The following is a 17,597-nucleotide window of genomic DNA, read 5'->3' on the forward strand; positions in this document are numbered from 1 at the left end:
CTATTTTTTCTTTTCTTTTTTTCTATTTTTTGTTTTCTTTTTTCTATTTTTTCTTTTTTTTCTTATTTTTTCTTTTTATTCCTATTTTTTCTTTTTCACCTTTTTTCTTTTTCCTTTTTTCTTTTACTTTTTTTTCCGTTTTTCTCTTCCTCTTCTTCTCTTTGATGTCTTTTTTCTTTTCTATTTTTCTATGCAATTATTTTTTTTCTTTAAATTTTCTATTTCCTTTTTTTTTTATCTCTCAAGTTATATTCATATCCACATTTTTCCTCCGCCATTCCCCTCGATCTCAGTTTTCCTTAGATCTTTTTTACATCACAAGATAAGAGTTTTGTTTGCCAAGAAGAAAATCCGGTTCTTTGCGAGACATACTGCTTATGTTATCGTTTAGAAGAACAAATGAATTATAATACTTGACTTTAGTCAATAAACTTTAACTCTAGTCAGAAATTACTTTCGAATCGGCATTTTAAAGGCTTTAAAATTACACCAAAGTGATGGATACTGTAAACGTGATTGTCAGACAATTTTGTTTTATAAGTAAATTATACACTAGTCGACACTACCTCAGACCTTGTACCTACGTGTCATGTCGAAATTAGTGTAAATTCCAAAAATTACACAACATGATGAAGTGAAGGGGATTGGTCGATATCCATCGATGCCTCGTATCACAGCTGGGGCATGTGCATTAGTAAATATCTCCAAACCCTTAACAAAAAGTGTGTCAGCAAAGGGTGTCAGTAATTAGCAATATGAAGACCAGTTTCAACATCTATAATATAAATCTCACCTGTCTGTTTAAATGTAAGTATGTATGTATGTATGTATGTATGTGCGTGTGTGTGTGTGTGTGTGTGTGTGTGTGTGTGTGTGTGTGTGTGTGTGTGTGTGTGTGTGTGTGTGTCGCAAAAATTTTCGACAGAGGCAACCGATTTTTACAAGATCGGTATTGTTTTGAAGCTCCACCCTTCGGACAACAAATATATAAAAAAAAAATGGCCAAAAATTATTAATTTCTTCACCCTGAACTAGGCACTTTTCTACAAGAAGGGGTCGCTTTTTTTCGCCGATATTTTCGAAAGTCATCCCCCCTCTTTTTGATTGACTAGCCTTAATTTAAACCTACGTCACTTCCGGTTTGACAATGGGCACAACAGCTAACGCATCATATTTTTTTTGTTCACTTTTTTTTTTTTTGCGCTCGCAATTTTCCTTTTTTTTTTTTTGCGCTCGCAATTTTTCTTTTTCTTTTCTTTTTTTTTTTGGGGCTCAACCAACACCCTTACACACACCTCCACTTTCTTTTCCGCCTTCGTGTCACGGGTTCGAGCCTGCCTGTCTGCCTGCCTAGCTGCCTGCCTGCCTATTAGAGCTTTTTTTTTTCTTTTTTTTTTTTCTTTTTTTTGCTCAGTACACACCTCCAAACACCCGGCAATGCCGGGCATCCAGACTAGTTTAAAATAGAAATTTATTGAAGAAAACATCACTTTTTTGTGTGCGTTTGTGTTCTCTTCACCACACAGGGGAAAATATGTTAGAGTTTGATTTTGATTTCGAATTAAATGAGTTTTTCTGGACTTGGAGAAATAATGTCCTTTAAAGAAATAGGAGCAAAAAGGAATTAAATTTCTTCCTAGAAATAATCACATCCAATTAAGGGTAAATTCTTTTCATGCAAATTTGTTCCGAGTCGATTGTCCAAGTAATTATTCTACTCGGCTCAAAAGACGAATAATGTTCCTTTTAGGTGAGTCGTGTGTTTTTCCGCCATGTTGCTAGAACGACAGGCAAAAAGAGAAAGAGGAAAAGACGTGCGAAGTCATGTTAGTGATTTTACGTCAACGAGACGGAGTCGAACAGCGAGTTGCTCATTCTGAACTGAACTGAACGGAATTCTGACTCAACTGATTTGGATTTCGCGCGCAGTATCTTATATATGATTCTGGGTGGCTCCCAGCAAAGCTGTTAGGAAAAGATTTTAGAAAGTGTTTTCTTCAAGCATTGATTGAATGGAAAGTGGACACCCTGTCACGTGGTATTGCTTTGTCTTACGTCCGCACGAAGAGACAGTTTTACTTTTTACTTCTACAGAATTTGCGTGGGTGGATACAATAAATGTACACATAACTTAAATGTTATTTATCCATCCATTTTAATATCTCTGGCATATTTGTACAATGAGTAAAAAATAAAATTTATCGAGCTAATCGATTTATAGAATTTTATCGTATGTTTTGTGGCAGAGTTCTCAAAGTCCAAGGGAGAAAACTGCTATCGATCATTTTAACAATCCGCCATTTCAAAATACAAAATGTCGGGTGTTTATGTAGTTTAGCAAATATATTAAAAACGAAGATAAAGAAAAATTTCTGATGTGCATGCGTTATGGAATGAAGGGTGCATGTAACATGCACCCTTCATTCCATAACGCATGCACATCACTGCATGTTAAGATTGTCGACAAATCGATCTTTTTAAAATACGTGGTTTTAAGCAAATGCAACAGTACTTACTTAATTGTCATGTCGAAAATAGTAATATGTCCAAAAATGACGAAAATTCATTGAGTAAAACAACTGTTGTTGTGTTTTTAGTGTAAAAAAAAGGTCTATCGTTATGGTCTTAAAAAAAGTATGTCGGCCATTAAATTGACAAAAAGGGAGGTAAATCAGTTTAGCAAAAATATCCAAACAACAAAAGTAGTAAGTTATTGAAATTAAATAAAATTTATTTTCATAAAAAGTAAATGTTTTGAAATAACAAACAACAGAAACGATAATTTCAGTTTTGTTTCCGTAAATTTAAACAAAAAATATGTCGCCTGTATTCGACACTTCAGGGTGTTCATATCTAGGGAAAATGCCATTTCCTCCAATTTTCCATAAAAATTACTTTTAACTATAAATAATTTTCTACTATATGAGTTTTCGTAATTTTTTAATATATTAGTATTTTTGACATGGCATTGTTTTTTCTTAAAACCACACATTAAAAACAAAAATCGATCTGTCGACTATTTAACGAGAATTTAAAAGGAATGAAGTTCTTATAAAAATTGTTTAATTTGATCAAATAGTTTTTTTTTTCTTTTCTTTTTTTATTACAGAGGAAAATCAAATTTTAGTGAGACCCATTGTGAACCATCTTGGACATTTCAGCTACTTAAAGGGGGGAGGGCAAGGGAGATAACTCTATCTAATTCTTGAAGCTTGTCAAAATGCACATGAAATTTTAATAATTTTATCAATAGATTTTTAAACGATTTTTTAAAAGAAAAGAAAAAGGAATATCTAAAATTATTCAACATTAAAAATAATCTCGTCAAAGTTTGGTAAACTTTAAGAATTAGATGGAGTTATCTACCCCTGGCGTCCCAGTCCCACTCTTCGAAGCTAAAATTGTCAAGAATACTGTGTCGCAATTGGTCTCACTAAAATTTGATTTTCGTCTGTAAAAAAAAAACGACAACAAAAAAAAAACATACTTGGTCGATTTAAGCGATTATTATTTATATTTATATTTTTTTTTTTTGAGAACTTTATTTCATAACAGGCACGTACATGATAACGATTTTTGTTTATCTTCGTTTTTTTAAACTGCATAAGCACCAAATGTCGCACCGCTATTGTTGATTGAATTTTTATAAAAACTACATCGACTACATCTTTCACTGGATTATTTTTTTAGTTTTGGGAAATTTGTACATCACATGTAAGTACGCAATGTTTTCACCTGAAATGCGTTTGTTTGCAACTATTGTTTTCAATTCATATTTTTATATTAATAAAGTTTTATGACCACTTTTTGTGTGTCTGTATGTGCGAGTTTCTCACCTCTATGTGACTTTCACATTATCATTTTTTGATTAAGTAAGTGTTGAAATCAAAAATACAATAGAAAAAAAAAATTATGAAATTAAATCCACAATAATGCATTTCAGTTTCTTCGTGAAAGAAAAAGTCCGCCATTTTAATGTTTTTTCTTAATGAAATTGGAAAATATGAGTTTTGATGTTTTGAAATTTGAAACAATTTTAAAAGCCTTTAAACAATCGAATAGAAATTTTATTAAAACTGGCTTTAAAATTTTTATCAAATCTCCAAACCAAACTGTTTCGTAAAATCAAGAAATAATCCTCCCAAACTTTATATTTTCGGTTTTTAGTCTTTTTTTCTTTTTTTTTAATCTAAATAAGACAATAATATTGCCACTTGGACGTAAGAGGTTAGGATCATGGGACTATGGGGAGTTGAATAGCAAGATGTCTGTTCACATTACATTTAAACTTCTGCAGGTTAGTACAAGAAATGGAGAGAGAATTCCAAAGTCTGAGGAAAGAAACTATTAGAGTAAAAGAGACCTCGACTGTGAAGGGGCGTGATTTTGCTACTTGTCTGGTGAGTCTGAAGTATGTACATCGAGGAGACACAAGTGCTATAAGTTTATCAAAGCACATTTCATTAAAGTACTTGTAAAACAGACACAGGGATGCAACATTGTGGTGATGGAACAGAGGTTGAAGCTTAGCTGATAGTGCAAAACCTATTAGATTTGAGATTCGTTTTTGAACTCTAACATGGTGAGGCAAGCGATAGATGCCCCAGCCCAGATGTAGCAACAATACTTCATACATGGGCAAATGATGGTTTTGTAAAGATATAGGATCTTCTTTGGTTTGAGTAGTTTTCTAGTATGATAGAGGGAGCCTACCTTTTTTGCAGCAGCCTTAACATTGTCCTTAATGTATTTGTTCCAATTCATGTTGCCTGTGAAAGTTTTGTCAAAGAGTAAAGTATTATTTGTCCTCGCAATTGATGGTTGAGAGGGTTTTCTTTTTAGTTGTTAAAGGAAAGAAGTTTAGTCTTAGTAGCATTAAATGTTACCATCCATTTTTGGCCCCATTCCATTACTAAGTGGTTTTCTAAGGTTTCTGCCATTGCCTTGCATATGAGTCTTTCCCTCATGTCTATTATAGTGTTTTGGCAAATATACTCCTCTGAGACAATTTTATCAAGGAAGTCATTTATAAATATCACGAATAATAACGGCCCAAGAATCGACCGCCGAGGCACACCAGCGTTAGTTGTGTCTTTGCTGCATATTTAGTTGCATACTCATTAGATGTGTAATGAGAATAAACGGCAGAGCTAGTCGGTTGCATGAACCATGTAAGTTGTATAAAATGGTGAGTTTTTTTTTGGGGGGGGTTCTAAGTTTCCTGTGGAACTCTGTTCCAATTGCCTGCTTCCCACCTGACTACAACTTGGATGTCTTCAAGTTCAACGTTAACAAATTCCTAATGAACCGCCCCACCCCTTAAGTAAACACTTCATCAAATCTCCACACTAACGTACTGTACTTGCAATAACCCTTATCCCTGAGTGGCTTCCGGGCCTTGATAAGTGGTGACCACCTAAAAAAAAAAAGATGGACATCTGATGAGTACGCGATTGAGACCCAATAAAAAGGCATTCATTGAGCTTGGATTTTATATATAAAAAAAAATGTCATCATAAATAACTTGGAGATTTTTTAATCCATTACGAGTAATGTATGGCGATCGAGGACAACCTGGATTTTCTCTTGTCTAGAAAAGATTTGATTATGTTGAGTATTTGTCTAGAAATATCACATGATTTTTTTTTTTTTGTCAAAGGCTGTGGATACATCTTGGGCTACCATCCTAGCTTTCCCTCTCTTCTGTGTTCGGAGACGATGGTTATAAATATTTGCAGTAAAATGGGCTTGCCTAAATCCATACTGTTGGTCAGAAAAAGCTTCACTGATTTTAGCAAAGAGGAGGAGGAGGAGACAAGTATTGAGTCGATTCTTTCACCAGAATTCTTGAATACTTATACCGCGGAGGCAATTTTCCAGCTATCAGGGAAGGAAGACTCAGCTGGTCATTTGTTGAAGAGTTTGGAAAAGACGGGGGCTAGCTCAGTGGAACATTTCTTAATTAGTGTGACATGTATGAGATCAGGCCCACACACCTTAAAAGTGTCTAGGTTTTTTATGATACCACGGACACGAGGAGGGGTGATCTTCAGCTCTACATGCCTGGCTACTGTATACAAAGGAAAATTTGGGAGGGAGTGGTTTATCGGGTCTAAAATGAAGTAGGAGGTGAACCGCCAGGCAAGCAGGTCAGCCTTCTCAGTTGTCCTGCAAGTGACCTCATCCTTGTTGATTGCCAATTATTCATCACACTACTCATATTATAAATTTTCCAGAATTCACGAGACCCTTTTAGGGTTTAGAATGCTTTTAGGGCACAACCTAATGAAATAATTCAATACAAGCTTCTGAAATGACGACAAAAAAGTGCCAGTTTGATTGGAACTATTTTTTGTCAGATCGAATTTTACTTTAAAAGCGTTTCTTGTTTAAGGTTTAGAATGCTTTTAGGGCACAACCTAATGAAATAATTCAATACAAGCTTCTGAAATGACGAACGCAACGACTTCATAAAATGTAACACAGAAATGGTTTATTAAGGAGAATGTGATATGTTTCTTGTCAAAAGCTGGACTCCGGCTACCTGGTGCTATCACGGTAGTTATTCCCAGTGGAATCGTCGATACCGTTAGAAATCACCGAGGTGGAGAGAGAGAGAAGAAAAGGGAGGTCCGTTCTGTTTGGTGTCTCTCTCAGTAAGGACGAGTTGTTCTCCTTCAAACCGGATGCTGGCCGATTTTCTTTAGGGGATAGGAAGGATCAATACGCCATACCCCTGATTGGTCAATATGTGGCCAAATAGCACGGGGGGGGGGGAGGCATTGATTTGAGGAAGAAAAAGGTTCCATTTGTTTCTGCTACATCCTATTTTCTGCAACTTGATATCAGGTTGACAAGAAAGTTCTTGCAGTTTTTAACTTTTAAATTCAAATGAACAAATCTTGGCTCAAACAAAAATTTATTGATTGAAAAAGCATCATCAGAATCAATACACTTTTACCAACACAAAACAAGTGTATTTATGCCAATAATGTAAATATTTTGTGTTCTGGTGGCGAAGAAATTACTGAAGACATTTTTGATATCGCTTAGGTTTTTAAAGCATTTTTCTCACAGAAAATTGTCAAGATGCTTGAAAAGGTTGTAGTCGGTAGCTGTGAGGTCTGGAGAATATGATAGATGAAGCAGTTTCGTAGCCCAATTCGTTCAACTTCTGCAGGGTCGATTTAGCAATGTGCAATCGGACATTGTCGTGGAGGAGAATTGGGCCTTTTCTGTTGACTAATGCTGGGTGTTGTTGTCGAAGTTTCTGATGCATTTCATTTGTTGACAGTACTTTTCAGCATGACCTTCTTTTGGTGCAACTCTGGCTTTGAAAAGTGTCGTGGAGCTTTATCGGCGTCTAACCACTGAGCTGAAAATCGCTGGTTATCATAAAGAATCCACTTCATCACAAGTCACAAACCAGTTGAGAAACGAGACGTTCTTGTTGCGTAAAAGAAGGGAAGATGAAACTTCATAACGCTGTTTCTTTTGGTTGTCGTTTAATTCATGAGGCACCCATTTATCAAGTTTTTTGTCTTTCCAATCTCTCAAGTGGTTGGAAACCGTTGTATACGTTACGTCTAATTCAGAAGCAAGTTCTCAGACTATTGACTAAGGCTCTTAATTGATCGTTGTCAGCATCCGATGGCCGACCACTGCGCTCATCATCTTCAAAACTCTCGTCGCCGCCACAGAATTTCTTAAATCCTTTTTCTGTACGTTCAGTAGTTGTTCCTGGACCAAACGCTTCGTTGATATACCGGGATTTGTCATAATGTTATTTTTGCAGTAATTTCTCAACTCATAGGTATTGTTTGTAAAAAGAAGGAAAACAACAATAATAACAACAAAAAACAACAGAAAAGTTGAGTGAACCGCGCCCATAACGAGACTGACAGACAGACGGAACCGTTTCATATATGTGTACGTGTGTGTGTGTGTGTGTGTGTATATATATATATATATATATATATATATATATATATATATATTATTTTAAAAATATATTATCCACTGACACGTGTTTTGTCATCTACGACTTATCACAGTGGCTGAATATAGCGAGATTCGAAATCGGGACCCCACGGTAATGAGCTTAAGCCCCTTACCTCTGACCCATCTCGCCAACTGTCTAGATACACACACACACACACACACATATATACACACACACTTGTTTTTACATAAGCAATATTACTTATGTAAAAACAAATAAAAACAAAAAGAAAGTATATCTTGCCCTACTTCGTTGTTGAGCACTATTGTATTAGCCTCGTTAAAACTTTACTGGTTGCTTCACCTCTGAAAAATATTAACCTTATATAATATATATATATATAGAGAGAGAGAGAGAGAGAAAGAGAGACAAAGAGAGTAGAACACCAGCATGTGGTGGTCCTACGTTTTATTTATTTATTTATTTTTTTTCAGGGTACGATGTTTTTTCCAGACCCTGGTTATTGTATTTGCCCCGCCTTACGGTGTTATTTATAATGTTTTTTGATTATATACATGTGTTTTATATACTGCACTGTATTTTGGTAATTTTTAATGCCGTATACCGGGGGGATTCTACTGTGTATGTATAATATATATATATATATATATATATATATATATATATATATATATATATATTATAAAGGAACTTCGTGAGTTTGTTTTCTATGTACTCAGAAACGGCTAGCCCGATTTGTTGTAAATTTCACACAAAGGTATTTGATGTATCTGCAGGTGTTCTTAGATAGGTTTTGTATCAGAATATGTCTGATAAGTTTCCCAAAAAAATCCGATTAAAGAAAGTTCGATTTGAACCAAAGTTAACACTTTTATACAACCTAACATCACAAGTGCATTTGAGAAGTCTTATCACCGCACAAGAAGAAAGGCCCACCCGATAAAATCAACTGTAGATTTTTATAGGACAGGGGCGCGTTCAAAAGTGAAATTGTCTGTGTGTGTGTGTGTGTGTGTATACATTTCCCTACCAAACTACTCTGTCAATTTTCAGTCTACAGACTCGAGATTTGACATGAGGAGTATTGAGATTTGGGAAAAATTTTTTCATCGATTTTCAGGCAGAAATTTCGCTTTCAAGAGGTCAAAGTTTAACGATTTGACCTTTGAAAACTCTACCAAACTCCTCCACCAATTTTGGGTCTAAACACTTGAAATTTTAGATGTAGATTACTTGGACATGGATCAAATTTTTAATTTAATTTGAGACCAAAGCAATAAATGTTAAGGGGGATAAAATTGGGGTCAAAGTTTAAAAAAATTTGACCTCTGCGGTCTCTACCAAATTATTCAGCCAATTTTTTGGTCTAAACATTTGAAAGTTTACATAAAGGGTATTCAGAGATGGAGCAAGCTTATTAATCGGTTTTTGGCCGAAAATTTGGCTGTCAGGGTGTCAAAGTTCCAAAAATTTAACCTTTACAGTGTCTAGCAAACTATTCAGCCAATTTTCAGTTTAAACATGTGCAATTTTACATAAAGGGTATTCAGACATGCCGCAAGCTTTTTAATCAGTTTTGGAGCGAAAATTTGGCTGTCAAGAGGTCAAAGTTGAAGGAGTTGACCTTTGTAGATTCTATCCAACTCCTCCACTAATTTTGGGTTTAAACATTTGAAATTTTACATGTAGGTTACGTAGACAGGAGTCAAACTTTTTAATATATACAGGGTGACCAAAAAACAAAAACAAAAGCTAAATGGAGGCCATCTAGAATATACACTGTAGAACAGAAAAAAAAAGGCCAAAGACCCTAATGTTTTGATGTGATGGTTTGAATATAATAAACTAGTTATGACCAAAGTTTCATTTCATTCGGACAAAACACTAAGAAACGGAGCCTAATTAGAGTTGGGGCCCTTTTTTGGAGGTCATTCTGTATATATACGAGGGGCGTTCAATAAGTAATGCTCCTGACCCACTTCCAGTTGTCTGATCTAGCTGAAATTTTGCATGTGCAATGATTTATATCTCTACGGGTTATGTGGCAAATTACAGCTCTGAACTAATTGTGGTTTCTGTTTTACAGGTGTTTGAACTGAGTCAGGTGTGAAATGAAGCCTATTAAATGTCGAGCAGTGATCCGGTTTTTGTATTTGAAAGGACGCACACCACAGGAGACTTTTGATGAAATAAAAGAAACTTATGGTGATAATACCTCATCATATGACCTTGTAAAACACTGGCATCGTGAATTCAAATATGTCCGGAAGTCTGTGGAAACAGCTCCCAGACCTGGTCGCCCCCATTCTGCCATTGATGAGGCATCTGTCCGTCAAGATGTCAAGATTAGTACAGGGTCTGTGGAAACTATCATTCATGATCATTTGCATATGCATAAGGTGTCTGCCAAATGGATTCCCAGGTTGCTCACACCATTCCAGAAGCGAGAACGCATCGAGTGCTCGAGGATGAATTTGGAGATGTGCCAAGAAGATAAGTCAAAGTTTTTCAAAAGACTGATTACACAGGATGAAACCTGGGTCCACCACTATGATCCAGAGACCAAAGCCCAGTCAATGCAGTGGAAGCACTTGGACTCACCACCTCCAAAGAAGGCAAGGGTGCAGTCCTCCGCTGGCAAGGTCATGCTCACAGTCTTCTGGGACCAGGACGGAGTAGTGATGACAGATTCCCTGGCAAAGGGTACCACAATTACAGGAACCTATTATGCTTCACTTTTGAGAAAATTAAGGGAAGCTATCAAAACCAAGAGGTGGGGCAAGATCAGCAAGGGTACCCTCCTCCTGCAAGACAACGCTCCGGTCCACAACTCGCATGTCGCCAGATCAGAAGCGCGGGCGTGTGGTTATGAAATCCTGCCCCATCCTCCATACTCTCCTGACCTTGCACCCTCTGACTTTCACCTCTTCCCAGCCATGAAGTTGTTTTTGAAAGGAAAGCGTTTCCCAGATGATGCAACCTTGATTTCTGCAGTCACGTCATGGTTGGAGGACCAACCTGGGGTGTTCTACAAAAACGGTCTCCAGAGCTGCATCAAACGATGGGAGAAATGCAGAACTCTGAGTGGTTCCTATGTAGAGAAAGACTAATAATAACTGTGCCAAGTTTCGTTGCTCAACAGCTATGGGAAGTGGGTCAGGAGCATTACTTATTGCACGCCCCTTGTGTGTGTGTGTGTGTATATATATATATATATACACACACACACATAGTATACATGAGCATGTTTCGTTCTTCTAGTATTTAGTAACTAGAGACCTCTTCAGGCAACAACGCTTATTTTTGAAAGAATACTAGAAGATCGAAACATGCTCATGACTGTGTAGCAACAAATTAATGCTTATGTAAAGACAAATTGAAAATTATATATATATATATATATATATATATATATATATATATAGCTCTAATCCTATACTATTGAGCTATTGTAAACATTATTGGTTATAAAAATGTATTTTTGGAATATAAGCATATTAAGTTCAAAAGTATTGGATTAAAAACTAAAATTTTTAAAAGTGCTCAATACACGGAACTTTCATCAGTAAAAGTATATAAGTAAATATTTATGTCATTTTACCAGTAAATAGAATAGTCGTAGATGCCGAAACACGTGTCAATGGATAATTATATTTTAAAAACAATATGTATGCCGCTCCCCATGTGGGAATACCAAATTGGTTAAAAGGAAAAGTTATTCCCAACTCGCATTTAGGTAAAAATGCACTTTCGTAAATAATTGAATTCATTCAAAACGTATCGCAAAAAACAAATAACATCTAAATAAATCGCGATACATCCAGACAGTTGGCGAGATGGGTCAGAGGTAAGGGGCTTCGGCTCATTACCATGGTGTCCCGATTTCGAATCTCGCTAGAATCAGCCACTCTGATGAGTTGTAAACGACGAAACACGTGTCAGTGGATAATTATATTTTAAAAACAATATATATATATATATATATATATATAAAAACGAGAGGTTGCTATTTTTCAAAAGTAGGGTAACCAGTGAAATGTAACGAGGTTAATACAAGAGTGCTCAATCCGGAAATAGAGCAATTTTCAATTTGTCTTTACATCAGCAGTAATTTGTTGCTACACAGTCGTGAGCATGTTTCGGTCTTCATTTCCTGAAGAGGTCTCTAGTTACTAAATACTAGAAGACCAAAACATGCTCATGACTGTGTAGCAACAAATTACTGCTTATGTAAAGACAAATTGAAAATTATATATATATATATATATAGAGAGAGAGAGATGCTCTCTCTCTCAAACTCTCACACACATATTCTCACACGTTTTTTTTTTTTTTTTTTTCATAGGCATGTCCACACAATAATTAAGGATCTGGAGAGGTGGAAGATTTGCGCAAAGTTTGTACCAAGGGTGCTCAATCCTTATCACAGACTCTTTGACCAAGATGGTCATCAAGACAGTGCCCCACCCTCCCTATAGTCCAGACCTTGCTCCCTGTGACTTCTGGTTATCCTCTAAGCTCAAGAAAAACCTTAGAGGCTGTCGTTATGAGACAATTAAGAAGATGAAAGAGGCTGTGGTAACGAGGGTCATTGACATGATCACACAAAAGGACTTACATTGGGCCTTCCATAAATTGTTGAAACAGTACAAGTACATTACAGCCGGAGGAGATTACTTCGAAGAGGATTAGAGTTCCATGTGTGTATGAAAATGTTTGGAAACTTATTGAAAGCACCTCGCATATCTGCCATGGCTCAGTTGATTTATTCCAAATCACCAATAACGTCTTTTAGTGTTGAACTCGGCTAGGAGTTTTTATCCTCGGCCTTCAAATTAAACACTGATTAGACCATTCTTGTAATGATCCGGTCCCTGTTGCTTTTGCGGTGGGAGTTTAATTCTGTGTAGTCATCGGTCCTCCACCCTCCCAGTGCATTGCAGCCTGAAGAGAATACTTCGAAAGGGACTAGAGTTTCGTGTATGTACTATAAAAGTGCCCATACGAAAAAAGATTGGAAACTTATTGAAGACATCGTGTGTGTGTGTGTGTGTGTGTGTGTGTGTGTGTGTATATATATATATATATATATATATATATATATATATAATCTTTTTTAAAATATAATTATCCTCTGACACGTGTTTTGTCGTCTACGACTCATCAGTGGCTGAATACGTGTCAGTGGATAATTATATTTTAAAAATAATATATATATATATATATATATATATATATATATATATATATATATATATATATATACACACACACACAGAAGTCTTACAATAAAGACAAAACGTTGATGAACACAACTTGAGTTGTTTCTTTTTATCTATTTCGTTCGTCGGAATACTATTTCCATTATATATATATGCACACTGTTGCTTGTAGTATACACTAAGCAGCTCAAAGTATGAATAACATCTCGACTGTTAATTTGTTGAGAGTGAAAAGCGTAAACAAAAAAAAAAAGAAAAGAAAAAGAAAACTACAGGTTTCTTTCTTTCCTTCTTTTTTTTTTGTTTTTGTTTTTTTAGCCCACTCATTATTTTCTGTGAAAGCAATTTGTATGCAGGAAAAGAGAGAACTTTAGATTTTATTCTCATCAAGCACGTGTTTACCAAGTGTTTACCAGCAGTAAAACAAAACCTTACCATTCATCATCACCATCCTCCTCCTCCTCCACCTCCTACTCTTCTTCTATTCTTACTACTATCACTCACTTGGGGTTTTCACACAGGTCATAAAAGATTTCTATTTAAGAACAACCTGTGTTCTCTAGAGTCTGAGTGACAACAAATACTCTCTCACCTCTGTTCCAGTATTCTTCCTCATAAACTTTGCAAATGAAATTGTGTGATCGCAACAGCAGTTTACCATTGATCTTCACTGGGATTTAGATGGCAATAAGCCTCCCCAAGATCCCAATTCTTTTTGCACTCATTCAATGGAGGTTTCGTTAGTGTTTTCTCTCCTCGGCCCTTCCATCCTCCTTAACCCTTCTCGATTATTTGGCAGAAGCCAATACTACAATTTTTTTTTTTTTTTTTTTGGTGGGGGAGGGAATTAATTTGCAATTATACATTTTTCACTTTTCATATTAGTAGTAAATATTCACAAGTTAGTTTTTCGTCCCCCCCCTCCCCGACAAAAGGAGGGTGGACCTGTAAATTCATCCTTATCCGTTCATCTGTTCATCCGTTCATCCGTTCATCTGTTCATCTGTTCATCTGTCCGCACTTTTCTCAATAGCTACTCCTTGGAATTTTTTTGAAATTTTGCACAAACATTAAACATGATATGAGCAAAAAAGTAACAAAACAGATTTTCCGGGAAAACATCGGTTGCCTCTCCCCCCTCCCTAGGGATGCCTTTCAGGTTAAAATGGCTAACATTGACAGTTTTGTGCTTATTACAAAATTTTGATGTCTTGGATTTTTATAAAACTTTCTGAAAAGTTGTAACTAACTGATTTCTATATAATTTTATTTGTCTATACTTCGCGATAACTCTTGGGTGTGTTCTGTTAATGTAGACATTGGTTACCTCCCTTGCTTCAGTTACATGGTTACCTCCCTTGCTTGTGGTGATATAAATAGGAGTCGGCCATCTTGGTTTAGTCAGTTCGTTCGTACAGTTTAGACAGACTACAAGTGTCTCAACAAATGGTAGCAGAGATATCCCTCTGTGTGCGACAAAACGAAAAAAAAAAAAAAAAAAAAAAAAAAAAATTTTTTTTTTTTTTGTACAGCTTGTCTGTAGCACTAGACAGATCGGATATCGGATATGGCAACTTCGAACAAACAACCTCCATTGTTGGAGGGGGAGGATGTTTACGAGAACTGGAAACAAGACGTTGAAATGTGGTCGTTGTTCACGGATCTTTCTGAGGAAAAAAAAGGGCCAGCAGTGTTTTTGATGCTACCACCGAATATTAGAGAATGTGTCCGTGAATTGCCAACAAGTGACATCGGCGGACGAGATGGCTTGAAGATCTTAATAAAGAAACTGGATGACATATATTTAAAGGATGAACACGCGCGCTTACATGACTTTTAAGGAATTTTACACTTATAAAAGATCGTCAGGTACCAGTATAAATGACTTTCTTGTTCGTTATGAGTTTTTGTACCAAAGATTAAAACAATTCAACATTATTCTACCGGAAGGAGTGCAAGCTTTTCTTGTTTTGAACGCGGTTAACATATCGGAAGAGAACGAAAAATTAGCGCGGACGTGTTCTGTTTTGACGTATCAAAACATGAAGGAATCGATAAAGAAAGTATTTGGTGACATTTATCGTGATGAAAATGTACCGGCAGTGAAATCAGAGCCCGAAATCGTCAACTATAATTATTCTAAACCGGGTAACAACAAAAGGCGTTTTCGTCGAGGACAATCTAATCCATGTGACCGAAGTGGAAACGTGTTGTTGTGTTACAAATGTCAGTCTCCGAACCATCTAATTAGAGAGTGTCCTAGAAATACGCCCAGGTTTACGGAAGCGACAGAACAAATACACATTACGTTGTTCATTCAAGAAAATATTTATTTGAACAGTACAAATGAAAAAATCTCAAATCTTGTAAAGGAAACATTTGGAATGGCAGTCTTGGATTCTGCTTGTACTCGCACACTGGCTGGCGAAGTGTGGCTTGATGTTTATTTAGATACTTTAAATGAAAGTGACCTGCAACTAGTGAAGTATACGAACTCAGACCGGAGTTTTTGTTTTGGTGATGGAGTGGCTGTCACAGCAATTAAAGTTGCTAAATTTCCGGTTACACTCGGAGGTATAAGAGTTTATATCGAAGCAGATATTGTGAAAAACGACTTGCCTCTTCTATTAAGTCACAAATCAATGAAGACAGCAGGAATAGTGCTAGATTTCCGGAAAGATATGTGCTGGATTTTTGATAAATGTATTGAACTAAAGACCACAACTTCAGGGCACTATTGTCTCCCCTTAACAAATAAGTTGTTGGATCATAGTGGTACTAAGAACATTGTATTACATGTTCAGAATTTTGATCAGTGTTCTTTCACAGAAAAAAAAAAAAAGCAGAAAAACTTCATCGACAGTTTGCTCATGCCTCGAAGGAAAAACTTGTTTCCTTGGTTAAAAAAAGTGGCAAATTCAATGACAAGGAATTTATAAAGGCGATTGAGGAGGTTTGTGAAAACTGTCAAATTTGCCTTAGATTTAAAAAAGCTCCACTGCGACCGGTTGTGGGATTGCCTCTTGGCAATAGATTTAATCACACAGTTTGCATGGATTTGAAAGAGTTCATCCACAATGAGGTGTGGATACTACATCTCATTGATGCCGCTACCAGGTATTCAGCGGCAACATTGATCAAAACAAAGAAGAAGGAGGAGATCATCAAAAACATCTTTATGATGTGGATTACCTATTTCGGATCTCCTGTTCGTTTTCTGAGTGATAATGGGGGTGAATTCAACAACGAACACTATAGACAGATGAATGAAAAACTCAACATAGAGACCTGTACTACTGCCGCAGAAAGTCCATTCAGCAACGGTACTGTAGAACGTCATAATTTGATAGTTGCTGAGGCAATGAAAAAAACAATTGACGATGAGAAGTGTGAATCTGAAATTGCCTTGGCATGGGCTATTTGTGCAAAAAATGCCCTCCTCAATTACTCTGGACACAGTCCAAATGAACTTGTATTCGGTTTCAATGTAAATACACCCTCAATTCTGACAGACCAGTTACCTGCTATGGAGTCCTCTACTACAAGTGACATGGTGAGAAAAAATTTAAATGCTCTCCATAGTGCAAGGAGAAACTTTTTGGAAGCTGAGTCCAGTGAGAGAATTAGGAGAGCTCTCAGGTCTAATGTCAGAACTTATGCTGATGAAGATTATGCTACCGGAGACCAAATCTATTATCGGAGGCAGGGTTTTAAAGGATGGCGTGGTCCAGCAAAAGTGTTAGGCAGAGAAGGCCAGTTTGTCTTAATCAGACATGGCGGAGCATTTTATAGGATGCATCCGTGCCAATTGATGAAAGTGAATAAAAACAACGAAAAAAGAACAAAAAAAGCTGAAATGCTGGGAAACACTACAGAAGGGAAGAATGAATACCTTTCAGTTGAGGAGGAGGAGTTGCAGAATCAAGTGGTAGAAAGTGAAGATATAGACAGAGAAGAAGTTGTTGATAGTTCTATATTGATCATTGGAGAGAAGTGCCCCAATATACTGAACAGGAAAATGTAGTCCTGCTCACCGCTGAACAAGAGCAGTCGAAAGCTGTAATGGATGCCAAGCATAAAGAAATAAAAAACATGAACACCTATGAAGTATTTGAATGTGTGCCATACACAGGTCAAAAAACAATATCCACAAGATGGGTGATTACTGAAAAATTCAAGGATAATCAGAAAACAATGAAAGCTCGCCTTGTAGCACGAGGCTATGAAGAAAATAGTAATCTGAAAACGGACTCCCCAACATGTAGCCGTGAAGCTATGCGAATGGTCATGCTAACCGCATCAATAAAGAATTGGATGCTGCAGACCATAGATTTTACCTCAGCCTTTTTGCAAGGTGGTATTTTAGAGAGAGATGTGTACCTGAGGCCACCATCTGATGTTTGTCCTAAATC

At 36.4% G+C, this 17,597-nt stretch overlaps 1 long non-coding RNA gene across 1 annotated transcript in view; it reads left to right on the forward strand.

Moving 5' to 3' along the window:
* Positions 1-3,391: 3,391 nt before the first annotated feature.
* The window catches only part of LOC145297820 (uncharacterized), a 237,296-nt gene continuing 223,090 nt past the window's right edge, over positions 3,392-17,597 (forward strand). The window contains exon 1 of the long non-coding RNA XR_013870335.1: positions 3,392-3,714. This is a non-coding gene — a long non-coding RNA (uncharacterized LOC145297820). The remainder of the gene's footprint in view (positions 3,715-17,597) is intronic.

The sequence above is a fragment of the Euprymna scolopes genome, chromosome 18 (assembly GCF_053919585.1).
Source record: "Euprymna scolopes isolate OS-2025 chromosome 18, ASM5391958v1, whole genome shotgun sequence".
NCBI classification, from domain to species: Eukaryota; Metazoa; Mollusca; class Cephalopoda; order Sepiida; family Sepiolidae; genus Euprymna; species Euprymna scolopes.